The 14,731-nt window shown below is 48.8% G+C and overlaps 1 protein-coding gene across 4 annotated transcripts in view; it reads right to left on the bottom strand.

Moving 5' to 3' along the window:
• ZNF638 (zinc finger protein 638) overlaps positions 1–14,731 on the bottom strand; it is a 994,232-nt gene that overhangs the window by 709,335 nt on the left and 270,166 nt on the right. The gene's annotated exons all lie outside the window — the stretch shown is intronic.

Raw genomic sequence — 14,731 nt, 5'->3', positions numbered from 1 at the left:
TCCCCGGTTATAAAAAATACCATAGAGATCGGTACAAAAGAAGAAAAAAGGCCTAGGCCTCATCTCATTTTGTAGCATATCCACCTCTTTGTAAAAGGGACTGTAAGAAAGTGGCACTGTATATACTGCACCAAAGTAAGGGTCAGTGTCCACAGTCCCAAAAGGTTTAGCAGAGGCAAAAGTTAGATATAACAATCTCTAAAGTGGTAGCTTGGTCAAACAGTAAGGCTGTATCAGAGGACAGTGTAAAGCATTTGTTGTACACAGTCAGCAAATGGTCTCACACTCAAGAACTAAACTCTAGGCCAATGATTTGTAAATAAAAATATATCGTTTTATTTTATAACAATAGATATCAAAATATACTTTCACAGAATGAGATGCTTTAGGTAAATACTTTCAATAGGCAATATACTTTTGAATGTAATGGATACAGTTCTTGCAATAGGCAACAATTCAAACAATTATAACACTGAGTTCACTGGGACTTAAGTAAATGCAATTTCAGTTACTTTACGTATGATTTTCGTACTCTGGGTTGGATCCCGGATTCAACCCTAGTGCATTAACTATGAACAGTTGAAAGAAATAGTTTGGTACACAGGCAAATTTTAAGGAATATTTGTAAGTTTAAAAAAATCGACACTTAAAATGATTTTCCTCCATAGGATAACATTGCCTGGTTTTTGCCAGAAATTCTTCTATCGGTAAGTACGGTTGTAATTACTTTTCAGGGTCAGTGCTGGGCACCAAGATCCAGCACTGGGATCTCTCCTAATAGCATGCGAGTAATTTTGTTTTCGTTGATCGGCTAAGTTTGTGAATATTTTAAAGTTTCAAAACTCAACACTTTGAAGAATTTCCAAGTGAAACCAGTCAATTTTACCCTATGGAAGAAGGAATATGCTACTTACCAGTATGCATCTGTTCCTGGCTTGTAGAGCTGCAGATCTACACACTATGCATAGATCGCCATCTGGTTTTGGGCCCAAATGTTTGCACTTGTTTTTGTCCTGGAAAGTCTTTGGAAGTCACAAAATAGGTGACTCCTCCTTTGGATCATAGTGCGCATGGGCATTAGCTCCATCCTCAGACTATTTTTCGTCAGCAGGGAAATCACGGAGCTTTGTAAGAAACAGGAAAGATGCCCATGTATGCTGTATCTAAATAAGATAATACTGGAACGGATAACGGTAGCCGGGGAGGCGGGTGGGCGTGTGTAGATCTGCAGCTCTACATGCTAAGGACAGATGCATACTGGTAAGTAGCATATTCCGTTCGAGGCATATGAGCTGCAGATCACACTATGCATAGATTGTATAGCAGCATCTCCTCCTAGCGGTGACCACCAGTATCTGTTGCAGTAGTTTGAAATAGTGTTTTGAGTACAGCCTGGCCCACACTAGCTTGTTTAGTTTGCCCATCTACACAATAGTGTTTTGTGAAAGTGTGCGGTGTAGACCATGTAGCTGCTCTGCAGCTATCTAAGGGAATGTTCCCTAAAAATGCCATTGAAGCCCCTATCATTCGTGTAGAGTGGGCTTTAGGAGGAAAAGATAATGTAAGTTTTACTTTGTGGTAGCAAATTTGTATGCGTTAGACAATCCACCTAGCTATCCCAAAATTTGATATGGGGTTGCCTTTTTGTGGTGGTGAGAAAGACGTAAAGTTGTTTGGTCTTACGAAAGGGTTGTGTTCTCTCGATGTAGTAAAGCAATGCTCTTTTGACATCTAAGGTATGAAGAGCTCTTTCTGCGACTGTTTGAGGCTACGAGAAGAATACAGGCAGCTCCACAGATTGATTAAGGTGGAAGGGAGAAATGACTTTAGGAAGGAATTTAGGATTAGTTCGGAGAACAACCTTATTATGAAGCATCTGCAGAAAGGGTTCCTGAATGGTTAGTGCTTGTAGTTTGCTAACTCTTTGTAAAGAAGTAATGGCTACTAGGAAAGCAACTTTCCATGTTAAGAATTGTAGCTCACATTAATGTAAAGGTTCAAACGGAGGACCCATTAGTCTTGTGAGAATGATGTTTAAATTCCACATAGGTGAAATGGGAGTACTTTGAACTGATATTGCTGACCGTCCACTACGAATCTGAGAAACTTCCTGTGAGCGGCGTCAATGGGAATGTGAAAATAGGCGTCCTTAAGGTCTAGGGTAGCAAGGAAGTCGCACTGTGAAAGCAGAGGAAGGACCTGCTGGAGTGTGATCATGTGGAAATGGTCTGAGTATGTACAGGTTTAGGAATCTGAGGTCTAGAATAGGCCTTCGAGAGCCATCCTTCTTTGGTATGAGAAAATACAGGAAGTAAACGCCCTTTTTTTGATGGTGCAGGGGAACTGATTCTATTGCACTTTTTTGTAGGAGGGAGATTACCTCCTGCTTTACCAGTAACAAATGTTCTTGCGACATTGGACGCTGTTTGGGTGGTATGTTTGGGGGGTAGATGTTAGTTCGAGACAGTAACCTGAATTGATTATCTGTTGCACCCACCTGTCTGAGGTGATGTTGGTCCAGACAGGAAGGAATTGTTGGAGTCTTCCCCCAACTGGAGTGGAATGGTCTGGGGGAAGTGGAGGGAAGTCATTGGGTGGGGGTGGAGGCAGAGTGGGAGTTGTTGGTTTTGCCTCTGCCTTTGTTGTGGTTCCCCCTGTAACCACCTCTTTGGTAAACTCTAGTAAAGGTGGATTGGGTGGGAGCTTTGTAAGAAGTGGGAGAGGTTTCCAAGGAGTAGCCTCTGGGGGTACTCCTGAAGGATGAGCAACGAAAGGAACGTCTAGGAGCATGCGACTGCAAGGCTCCCATAGACTTAGCTGTGTCGGTATCCTTTATTTTTTCAAGGGATACGTAAACATTAGGGTTAAATAGGTGTTGCTCATCGAATGGTTGATTGAGAATGGAACTCTGGACTTCAGGTTTGAAACCTGAAATGTGTAGCCAGGCATGCCTACGCAAAAGGACACTGGTATTTATTGCCCTTGATGCGGTATCTACTACATCTAAGGCACAACGGATGGAGGTGTTCGTAACGGTTTTACCTTCTTGTAGGAGTTCATTAGCCCTATTTTTATACCTGTCTGGGAGGTGCTGCATTATGGACTCAAGCTCATCATAATGTGCCCTGTCATACCTTGCTAACAGCGCTTGAGTATTGGCAATGCGCCATATATTTGCCGCCTGTGACATTCGTTTGCCAGAGGCGTCTAGCAGTTTAGACTCCTTATCTGGTGGTGGTGCATCACCGGATTGGGAATTGGCTCTTTCGCGCATTGGCGACTACAAGGGAGTCTAGTGGTGCAGGGCCTTTAATGTAGGTTGGATCAGTAGGGACGGCCTTATACTTTTTTTTCGATCCTAGGGTGGATGACTAGCACTGACCGGGTCTTTAAAGACCTCCGGTGCATGCTTAATGACCCCCTTAAGCATGGGTAAAATTGAAGTGGACATTTGTGTGGTGTCAAGTGTCCATGAGAAAATCCTCCTCCACGGGGTCTGTGTGTAGGTCAATCCCATGGTACTGGGAGGAGCTGGTTAAAGCAGATAGTGGGGGGGGGGGGGGCAGTAGGACTAGGGTCCCCCAGTGGTTGATAGTCCGCACCTCCCCCTGCATCATCCGAGGTGTTATAATCATCATCTACTGGAGATGGGGATGGTTTAGGAGAGCGGTGTGGTGGGGGAGAAGGAAGAGGAGGAGAAGGGATCCTTAATGGAGAGGTACCAATATCTCTTTTTAGGTGGTGGAGCCGGTGCAGGCGTATCTAGTGGTCGTTTCTTGGAGCTAAGAATCAAGTGACCAGTCTCAGTATCGTTTACAAGAGTTTTTTGGGTAGGATCTGGTCGAAACAGTTCTTCTGTGGGAGGCAGATCCTTCGGTGCCAATGGTTCAGATTCTGTAGCGGTTCTGGGTTTGAAACCGTGCGGTTTTGAAGTGTCTTTGGCCGATGGAACCCGTTTCCTCGGTTCCGTGGTCTTTTTCGGCTTCGAAGCATGTGAGTAGGGGCCTTTTGGTGGCAGTTTTTGGTAGTCTCCGACTGTGTTGTCGGTGCCAAGCAGCCGGTGCCAGTCTTTTGCGCCGAGGGCTTGGATGTCGAAGCAGCGGTTGGCGTGGATGAGGAATAGGACTGCTTATTTATTGATGCCTGTGGATGTTTTTCAGCACAGAGGGTAGGCTGACTCGAGCCCGAGCCACCTGAAGGCTTAGTAGGCTACTTTACCGGGCCCGGAGGCGGGGCGTTGGAAGCAGTCTTTCAGTGTGCAACTGGGCCCGAAGGTGAAGGTGTGACCGAAGCCTTTTTAGATGGTGTCGGAATGGGGTAAAGGGGGGGTTAAGATGAATGGCGTCCTTTCCATGAGACAGCTGACAAGGCCCAGGTAGGCCCTGTACCCTTACACACACTGCCCTTGCAGGCCGAGTGTCTGGGTACAAGACAAAACCGAGTCGACATGGCACACAGCCCTGTGTGCCATGCCCACAAACTACACTGCCATGGCATACATCAGCCACCCCTCTAGCTGGGTGTCCCATGCCAATGGTGTGGGCGCAGGAGCCCTGTGCCCATACAGTACCCAGGTCCATTCCTGGGCAATGTAAGTGCAGTGCTGCCTTTTATGAGTACATGGTGCTGGGAGCTTGTCAAACACAAACTCCACAGCACCATAACAGCAGCACTGAAGCCTTAGAATTCTGGAATCAAACTGCTCAGCACATTAAATCCACACTGATGCCAGTGTGGGATTTAGTTTACCAAGCACCACAGAGGGAATCGTAGAGAGGCCCCCTGAAACCTAACCCACAATCCAAGTCTGTTCTGAGGCTGTTTAGGCTGCCACACAGCAGACATGTTACTGAACCCCTGGGTAGGAAAGCCCCAGCTCTCCTGGGCCTGCAACAATGCACATCCAGGGCAAGGTGCTAAATCTCCTCCCCCAGGATTGGCAGGGGGAAGCTTCAAAGGCATGCTGCCTCTGTGAGCTTCCCCAGGCCACTGCAAACCCCCCCACTCTGGAGGAAAGCATGGCCAGAAACCCCAGGTAAAGGACAGGGGATGTTCCAGCCTGCCAACCCCATCCCTCAGGTGGGGGATGCGAGGTGAGGTGAAGTACATCCCGGGCTCTCGCCATCTTGAAGATGGGTAGCCCTACCCAATCAGGACTAGGCTACTGCCCCCCTCCCACAGGAGAGAGGCAAGATAGGAGGTGTACCCATCCCAGGACAGGGACCCATTGGTCCCTGCCCTTCACCTACCTGTAACGCCCCTAAATCTAGTATTTAGGGGCACCCTGAACCTTCCTTCCCCAGATTCCAAAATCCGAAGAAAAGCTGGAAGAAAGAAGACCTGCCCTGCAGCTGCTAAGAAGAGGAAGACACCAACTGCTTTGGCCCCAGCCCTACCGGCCTGTCGACCGTCGAACATGCTCCAAACCGGCATCTCTTGTGGCCAGCAACCTCACAAACCCCGGAGGACCTGGCTACCTTTTGACTCTAAGCCCCGGGGACTCCCATGAGTAGAGACTCCTCAAAATCTACTTCTAATCCCTGGCAGCAGCCCGGAACCGCGAACCCAGCACACACTGCACCAGCCAAGCCTGGCCTGTGCCGGAGTGAACAAAGACCACGAGGACGACCCCACGGCGACAAACTCCGAGTCCGGCACCCAAGGACCTCCCTCGACACTCCTGAAGAAGCCTGCAGCCTCAGAACAAGGTGCCCCCCCCCCCCAACCGCGGTCAACACAGGGTAAGATTTCCCGACACCAAAAGGCACCCCTGCACCCAGCGCCCCACGGCCCCCTGTGCCCAATCCCGGGGTACCTACCTATTCCCCCCCCCCCCCCACTACCCAACTTACCTCTCGAAGTGGTGGTGGCACCTGAAGAACCCTCATCCCCGAGCTTACAGTCTTTTTCTAAACCGGAGATTTCCCATTGAAATCAATGGAGCGCCCGAAGGCTCAAAAGCACCCTGGATCCAGCCGCCCAAGTGGCCCTGGCAGTGCAACCTCCACACCTATCTACTTCCCCATTTGCCCTGAGCAAGTGACCAGGAGCCCAGCTCCCACAGCCACGTGGACTGCTAGTCAGCAGCCACCAACCAAGGCACCCCTATCCCTCATAGGATAACATTGGGCCCAACTCTCTCTACACCTGGCCGCCCTAGTGCAGCTGGGGGTGAACCAACTGTACCTACCCGACCCTGGGGGACCCCCGAGTCTATGTCCAGAACCTCAACTCTGCCAGTCGAGTACTTACCTTTAAACCGATAACTCAATTTTCTTCATAGGGTAACATTGACTGGCTTTTTCCTGAAATTTCTTCTAAGTGTGGACTTTTCAAAACTTAAAATATTCACCAAAAATCAGCCGAGTAACGAAAACGAAAATACTCACCTGCTCTTAGGTGAGTTCCCAGTGCTAGTTCTTGGTGCCCAGCACTGACTCTGAAAAATACTTACAAGGAGTTGTTTCTTTTCTGTAACTCCAGTTCTGTAGTAGGGGAATCTCTGTTATAGTCAATCTAGTGAATAGTCCCGCCCATGTGCGTGGACCCCGGAGCAATAAAAATAATCTAAGTTGTCAAGCCATGCAGACCTGCATCTACACTTGAGAGAATTTCCAAAAGACAGATAATGCAGCCTATATCCACAGGCTACACTGTTCAGTACTTAAACTAGAAAAATTCCACCAACAACCACCAACAGCACTGCCTGGCCAGCTTTTTTTTTTTTTTCCCCCAGAGAAAAACCTGCCTCTTCCAGCAAAAGCCTCTGGAATGATAGAGAGGAAGGAATGGACAGACGAGCCCCATAGGCTGCCATTATGTGGCTCAGAACAGGATACTGTGCCTTTAAGAAAACTTTCCAGGACTTTTCCAGTATCCCAGAAGGCACAGCAGGTCCCTTTTACTTTCAGTTCTTTTTGAAGGCGTAGCACGCCAGACCTGTAGCATTTCTTATTATGAACATTCATCTCTCCACCGGGGAGGAGGGCGGGCGCTTATGACTATAACAGACACCCTGGAGTTACAGAAAAGAAACTACTCCTTCTGTAGTAGGGGATCTCTGTGTATAGTCATAATCTAGTGAATAGAATGGCAAGCCCATCCCCACACCAAAAACGGCGGTGGAGAAGAACGAATATGCTACTTACCAGTATGCATCTGTTCTTGGCATGTAGGGCTGCTGACATCCATATCTGTGCATAGATCGCCGCCTAGTGTTGGGTCCGGATGATTGCACATTGTTGTCCTGGAAGAGTCTGCGAAGTATCCTGAGATGGGTGACTCCTCCCCTGGACCACAGTGCGCATGGGCATCCTCTCCATCCCCAGATTGTTTTTCGCCATTGTGGCAGTGATGGAGTAGATACAGTAAGTGATGACCATGCTTACAGTAATTCTGAGAGCTGCAGCCGCTACAGGCGCCGGGGAGGAGGGTGGGCGATATGAATGTCAGCAGCCCTACATGCCAAGAACAGATGCATACTGGTAAGTAGCATATTCGGTTCGAGGCATGTGGGCTGCTGAAATCATCTGTGCATAGATTATATAGCAGTCCCTCCCTTAGCGGCGGCTGCCCGTGCCAGCTGCAGCAGTCTGAAAAAGGGTCTTCAGAACAGCCTGTCCTACAGCTGCCTGCTGTTTTGAATGCACATCTACACAGTAGTGTTTAATAAATGTATGTATAGTGGACCATGTGGCTGCTCTACATATTTCCTCTAAAGGAATGTTCCCTAGGAAAGCCATGGACGCCCCTAACTTTCGTGTTGAGTGGGCTTTGGGGGGAATCGTTAAGGTGCGTTTAGCTTTTTCATAGCAAATTTGAATACATTTAACGATCCATCTGGCTATCCCTGCTTTGGAAATGGTGCTGCCCTTGTGTTGTGGAGAAAAGGCAACGAACAGTTGTTTTGTTTTCCTAAAATCCTTTGTCCTGTCTATATAGTACATGAGGGCCCTCTTTACATCTAGTGTATGGAGCATTCTCTCTGCGACATTTTCTGGATTTGGAAAGAAAACAGGCAGTTCAATAGTTTGATTCATGTGGAACTGCGATATCACTTTAGGCATGAAAGTGGGGTTGGTACGCAGTACAACTCTGTTTGCGTGAACCTGTATGAATGTCTCTTGAATGGTTAGTGCCTGGAGTTCACCAACTCTTCTCAACGAAGTGATTGCCACTAAGAAAGCTACTTTCCAAGTGAGGAATTGAATTTCACATGAATGTAGAGGTTCAAAAGGTGGGCCCATCAATCTGGTGAGGACCACATTCAGGTTCCACACCGGTGCCGGTGGGTGAGTTGGAGGAATCCCTCTTTTGAGTCCCTCTAAGAAGGCTTTGATGGCAGGCACCTTGAATAAAGAGTGCTGCCTGTTCTGAAGATAGGCCACTATTGCGGTTAGATGTATACGGATGGAGTTGTATGCCAGATTGCATCGGTTAAGTGTAACAGGTAACAGATGATGTTCTGAATGGATGCATCCAGCGGATTAATGTCATTGTTTTTACAGTAAATGACAAAACTTTTCCATTTAGCCGCATAGCAAGCTCTGGTCGTGGGTCTCCTGGCCTCATTGATGATATTCATACATTCTGGAGGCAGGTTCAGGTAGCCAAACTCTAAGACTTCAGGAGCCAGATCGCCAGCTTCAGCTGTTGCGGATCTGGGTGCTGAATTTCGCCATGGTTCTGTGTTAAAAGTTTGGGTGTTATCCGCATTCTTTGAGGCGGCACCACGGACACTTCTAGTAACGTGGTGTACCATGGCTGGCGTGCCCACATTGGAGTAACCAGGATGAGTGTCATTGAGTGTTGCCGTAGTTTGCGTGCCACCAGCGGTATTAATGGCGCTGGGGGAAAAGCGTACGCAAATCTGCCTGACCAGTTCATCCATATCGCAATGCCCAGCGACTGGATGCGGAAACCTGGCTGCAAAGCTTTGGCATTTTGCGTTTTCCCTTGTGGCGAATAGGTCTATCTCTGGATGACCCCACTGCTGGAAGTACGGTTGGAGTACTGATGGATGTAGCTCCCATTCGTGCATCTGGTGGCTGTGTCTGCTGAGCAGATCCGCCATCTGGTTGTCCTTGCCCGGGAGGTGTTCCGCCATGAGGAACATGTTCCTCTGAATGGCCCACTTCCACATGCTCTGAGCCAGATGAGAACTGTGGAGAGTGTTCCTCCCTGCTTCTGTATGTAGTACATGGCAGTCATGTTGTCCGTCCGGATCAACACAACTATGCTGTTGATTCTCGCTAAATTTGGCTGAGCTTTGGCAGCCAGAGTGTCTATAGTCGCGCCCAGGTACTGCCGTACGTGGGCGGGTTGGAGATGTGACTTTGGATAATTCAGTGAGAATCCCAGACTGTGAAGAAGGTGAATGGTGTGGGATATGTGGCTGGCACACTGCTGGGCTGACTTTGCCTGAACAAGCCCGTCGTCCAGGTAAGGGAAGACGTGAATGTGCTGTCTCCTTAAGTGTGCGGCCACTGTCGATAGGCACTTGGTAAAGACTCTGGGCGCTGTTGTTACTCCGAAAGGGAGTACTTTGAACTGATAATGCTGATCCTGAAGAGTGAATCTGAGATATTTTTTGTGTGATGGGTGTATGGGTATGTGGAAATACGCATCCTTCAAATCTAGTGTTGCTAGGAAGTCCCCCTGACTGAGTAACGGCAGAACCTGCTGGAGGGTGAGCATATGAAAATGCTCTGACAGAATGTATTGGTTGAGAGGGCGGAGGTCTAGTATAGGTCGTAAAGACCCGTCCTTTTTTGGGATTAAGATGTACAGAGAGTACACCCCTGACCCCCGCTGTTCCATAGGCACGAGCTCTATGGCTCCTTTTTGCAGCATACTTAGTACTTCTTGCCGCAATAATGTCAAGTGCTCTGCGGACATAGGACGGTGTCTTGGTGGTATGTTGGGTGGATTGGATGTTAATTCCAGACAATAACCGTACTGGACAATTTCTCTGACCCACCTGTCTGTGGTGATGGATCTCCAGACTGGCAGGAACTGTTGGAGTCTTCCCCCCGACTGGTGTTATGTGGTCGGGGGGCAGTGACAAGACGTCACTGTTTGTTATTGGCGGAGGACCTGGTGTTGTTGTGTCCTCGTCCTCTGCCTTTGGTGCTGGATCCCCGATATCCACCCCTATTGTTTTTATTATAGGTACTCTGGGTACCTCCTTTACTGTACTGCTGCTGGGACCCCTGACCTCTAGCTGCTCCTCTATTCCCGGGGCGACGAAAGGAGCCACTCCGAAACTGCTGCGACTGTAGAGCCCCCATAGATTTCGCAGTTAGTGTCCTTTTTAATCTTTTCCAGTGTAGTGTCAACCTCGGGGCCAAATAAGAAGTCCGGGTTGACTGGTTGGTTCAAGATATTATTTTGAATCTCAGGTCTGAAGCCTGATATTCTCAGCCATGCGTGCCTCCTCAACATCACACTAGTGTTGATTGCCCTTGCTGCAGTGTCAGCTGCATCCAGTGCGCATTTGATGGACGCATTTGTAATGAGTTGTCCCTCTCTGATGAGGAGCTCCGCTCCATCTTTGTATTCATCTGGTAGGTGTTCTAGTAGTGTTTCTAGTGTATCGTAGTGTGACCTGTCGTATCGGGCCAGGAGTGCCTGAGTGTTGGCAATGCGCCAGATGTTTGCTGCTTGTGCTGCTACCCTTTTGCCTGATGTTTCTAGCACTTCGGACTCCTTGTCCGGAGGAGGAGCATCACCGGTAGTTTGCGAGTTAGCTCTCTTGCGAGCATTAGAAACTACCATGGAGTCCAACGGCAATTGACCCTTAATGTACATTGGGTCTCCTGGGGCTGGTTTGTATTTCTTCTCTATTCTCGGGTTCAATACCCGTGCCCTGATCGTTTCCATAAAGATGTCCTTAGCATGTTTAATAACCCCTTTCAACATTGGTAGAGTCTTGACCGTTCTTTCTGATGTGGAGAACGCGTCCACCAAGAAATCCTCCTCCACAGAGTCAGAATGGAGTTCCACTCCGTGATTGGCAGCTGCCCTTTCAATGAGGGCGTTAAAAGCAGCAGTATCTTCAGTGGGAGATGGTTTGATATTATAAAGATGAGTGTCAGGAGCATCTTGTGGGTCACCTTGGTCAGTAGGGTCTCCCCATGCTTGATCTTGGTCTTGCTGTTGGTCATCAGGGTCATTATTGTGAGAAAGTGGCTCTGTATATACTGTTCCCTAATAGGTACAGGGTGTACAGAGTCCACAGTCCCCCAGAGGCTGATAGAGGTCAAAGTTAGGTATGACCTTACTCTCAAAAGTGGTAGCTTGGTCGAGCAGTAAGGCAGTACCAGAGGACAGTGTAAAGCATTTATTGTACACACTCAGTCAGCAAATGGTTTCACACACTCAATAACTGAACTCTAGGCCAATGATTTGTATATATAAAATATATGCTTGTTTTATTTTTAGAACCACAAAGGGGGTAAAAATATACTTTCTCAGAATGAGAGGTTGAATATAAATACTTTTGTTTCAAGCAATAAATTTGTGTAAACAGTCACAGTTGGTTGCAATAAACAATCCTATTTCCTAAACATAACAATGCATTGAACTCAATGGTAAATTCAGGTTATTTGTAATAAATTACTTTTCAGATTACTTTTGGAATTCCAGGTCTGGATCCTAGAACCAGCCTGGGGTCAGGATTCAGAATCAAGTGATGAAAGTCGACTTAATAACTGTAATGATTTTTAAATAATATTTAGCTATTTCAAAAGTTAGCACTTAGAAAATATTTCACAGAAAACATTCAATGGATCTCTATGGCAAGAAATTCAAATTGCAGGTAGAGTACTTTATCGTTACTTTAGTAATCCAGGACTGGGTGCCTAGACCCAGGACTGGGGTCCTTATCAAAAACAGGTAAGTAATTTCGTTTGCAGAAATGGTACGATTTTAAAAGAATATTTCAAATTTGCAAAAATAGACACTTAGAAGAAATTTCACAGAAAAGCAGACAATGGTTTCCTATGGGAGAAAAATGAGTTAGAGGTAAGTATAGTTGTGAGTACTTTTCAGGGTCAGGGCTGGGCACCAAGATCCAGCACTGGGAGCTCACCCAGGAACAGGTGAGTAAATTCGTTTTTGTCACTTGACTGATTTTTGGTGAATTTTTACAGTTTTGAAAAGTTCACACTTAGAAGATTTTTGAAGAAAAAGCCAGTCAATGTTACCCTATGAGGAAAATGAAGTTAGCGGTTTAAGGGTAAGTACTCGACTGGCAGAGTTGAAATTCCGGGCATAGACTCAGGGGTCCCCCAGTGTCAGGTAGGTACAGTTGGTTCACCCTCAGCGGTTTCAGGACGGCCGGGTGCAGAGTGAGTTAGGCCCAATGTTATCCTATGAGGGATAGGGGGGCCTTAGTTGGTGGCTGCTGTCTGGCAAGCCACGCGTCTGTGGGAGCTGGGCTCCTGGTCACTTACTCAGGGCAAGTGGGGAAGTAAGTTAGTGTAGAGAGTGCACTGCCAGGGCCACTCGGGCGGCTGGGTGCAGGGTGCTTTTGAGCCTTCGGGCGCTCAATGGAAATCAATGGGAATGTTCCGGTTTGGAAAAAGGCTGCAGGCTCGGGGACGAGAATGTTTCCGGTGCCACCACCACTTCGAGGGGTAAGTTGGGTAGTTGTAGGTTAGGTGGGTACCCCGGGATTGGGCACAGGGGGCCGCAGGGCGCCGGGTGCAGGGGTGCCTTTTGACGTCGGGAATCTTACCCTCTGGTTGATCGCGGCTGGGGTGGCACTCGGTTCTGAGGCTGCAGGCTTCGTCCAGGATGTCGAGGGGGGTCCTTGGGTGCCGGACTCGGGGTCACAGTCGCCGTGGGGTCGTCCTCAGGGTCTTTGTCCACTCCGGCACTGGCCAGGCTTGGCTGGTGCAGAGTGTGTTGGGTCCGCGGTTCCGGGCTGCTGCCAGGAGTTAGGAATAGGTTTCTCGAGTAGAGCCTCTACTCATGGGAGTCCCAGGGAATCAGAGGTCAAAGGTAGCCAGGTCCTCCGGGGTTTTTGAGGTTGCTGGCCACAAGAGATGCCGCGCTGGAGCAGGAGCAGGTTCGAGGGTCGACAGGCCGGTAGGGCTGGGGCCAAAGCAGTTGGTGTCTTCCTCTTTTTAGCAGCTGCAGGGCAGGTCTTTTTTCTTCTTGCTCTTCTTGTAGGTTTCTATCTGGAATCTGGGGAAGGAAGGTTCAGGGGGCCCCTAAATACTAGATTTAGGGGCGTTACAGGTAGGTGAAGGCCAGGGACCAATGGGTCCTTGTCCTGGGGTGGGTACACCCCCTATCCTGCCTCTCTCCTGTGGGAGGAGGGCAGTAGCCTAATCCTGATAGGGTAGGGCCTCCCATCTTCAAGATGGCGAGAGCCCGGAGATGTGCTTCACCTCGCCTCCCCCACCTGAGGGGTGGGGTGGGCAGGCTGGCACATCCCCTGTCCTTGTATGGGGTTTCCGGCCAAGCTTCCTGCCAGAGTGGGGGGTTGCAGTGGCCTGGGGAAACTCCAACTGGCGGCATGCCTTTGAAGCTTCCCTTTGCTCATCCTGGGGGAGGAGATTTCTCACCTCACCCAGGATGTGCATTGTTGCAGGCCCGGGAGAGCAGGGGCTCTCCCACCCAGGGGTCCAGCAACGTGTCTGCTGTGTGGCAGCCTGGGCAGCCTCAGAGCAGACGTGGATTGTAGGTTAGCTGTAAGGGGGCATCTCTAAGATGCCCTCTGGGGTGCTTAGTACATTAAATCCCACACTGGCATCAGTGTGGGTTTAATGTGCTGAGAAGTTTGATACCAAACTTCCCAGTCTTCAGTGTTGCCATTATGGTGCTGTGGAGTTCGTGTTTGACGAGCTCTCAGCACCATGTACTTGTAAAAGGCAGCACTGTACTTACAGTGCCCAGGAATGGACCTGGGTACTGTAGGGGCACAGGGCTCCTGCTCCTGTGCCCACACCATAGGCATAAGGCACCCAGCCATAGGGGTGGCTGACATATGCCTTGGCAGTATAGGTAATGGGCATGGCACACAGAGATGTGTGCCATGTCGACTCTTTGTTTTGTCCTGCACCCAGACACTCAGCCTGCAAAGGCAGTGTGTGTGTGTAAGGGTACAGGGCCTCTAAGGGTGGCACAAGGAGTGCTGCAGCCCTTAGAGGCCTTCCCTGGTCACAAGGCCCTGGGTACCTAGGGTACCATTTACCAGGGGCTGACATGTGGCCAGGGTTTGCCAATTGGGAGTTTGTGTGTTTTAAGGAAGGAACATAGGCCCTGGGCACCTGATTGGCAGGAGCCCAGGGCACAACAAGGAAAAGTGCATCAGCTATTAGGCAAAAAAAAGGGGGGGTTACTGCAACAGAAACCCACTTTCTCACAATTATCCACAGGATAAGTGGTATCATCCCCAATATAGCCCTCTCCTGCATCCTGTTAGAGTGTGTAGGAAGAAAGGATGGTGGTTCCTGATGATAGGTGTGGAATGTTTCTACAAGCACTGGCGTCGAACCTGATGCCAGTTTCCTTTTTAGTAGAATCTTGTATGAGTCCAAAGCCTTCTCTGGAACAATTCTCCGCTTGCGGAACAGCCTACCAGTGCCGGCGTCGATAAACTGGTCCTGCGAGTCCTCGACATTGGTTCTTTCCGTGGACACAGTTCGTGGCTGTTCGAGACTCCTCCCAAGTTCAAACATCTTCGGTGCCCCCGGTGGCGGCAATCCAAACTTGATCGGTG

Source organism: Triturus cristatus, chromosome 2_2, assembly GCF_964204655.1.
Source record: "Triturus cristatus chromosome 2_2, aTriCri1.1, whole genome shotgun sequence".
NCBI lineage: Eukaryota > Metazoa > Chordata > Amphibia > Caudata > Salamandridae > Triturus > Triturus cristatus.
Note: the sequence above shows the minus strand (reverse complement) of the source record. Positions and strands in the feature narration are given on the sequence as shown.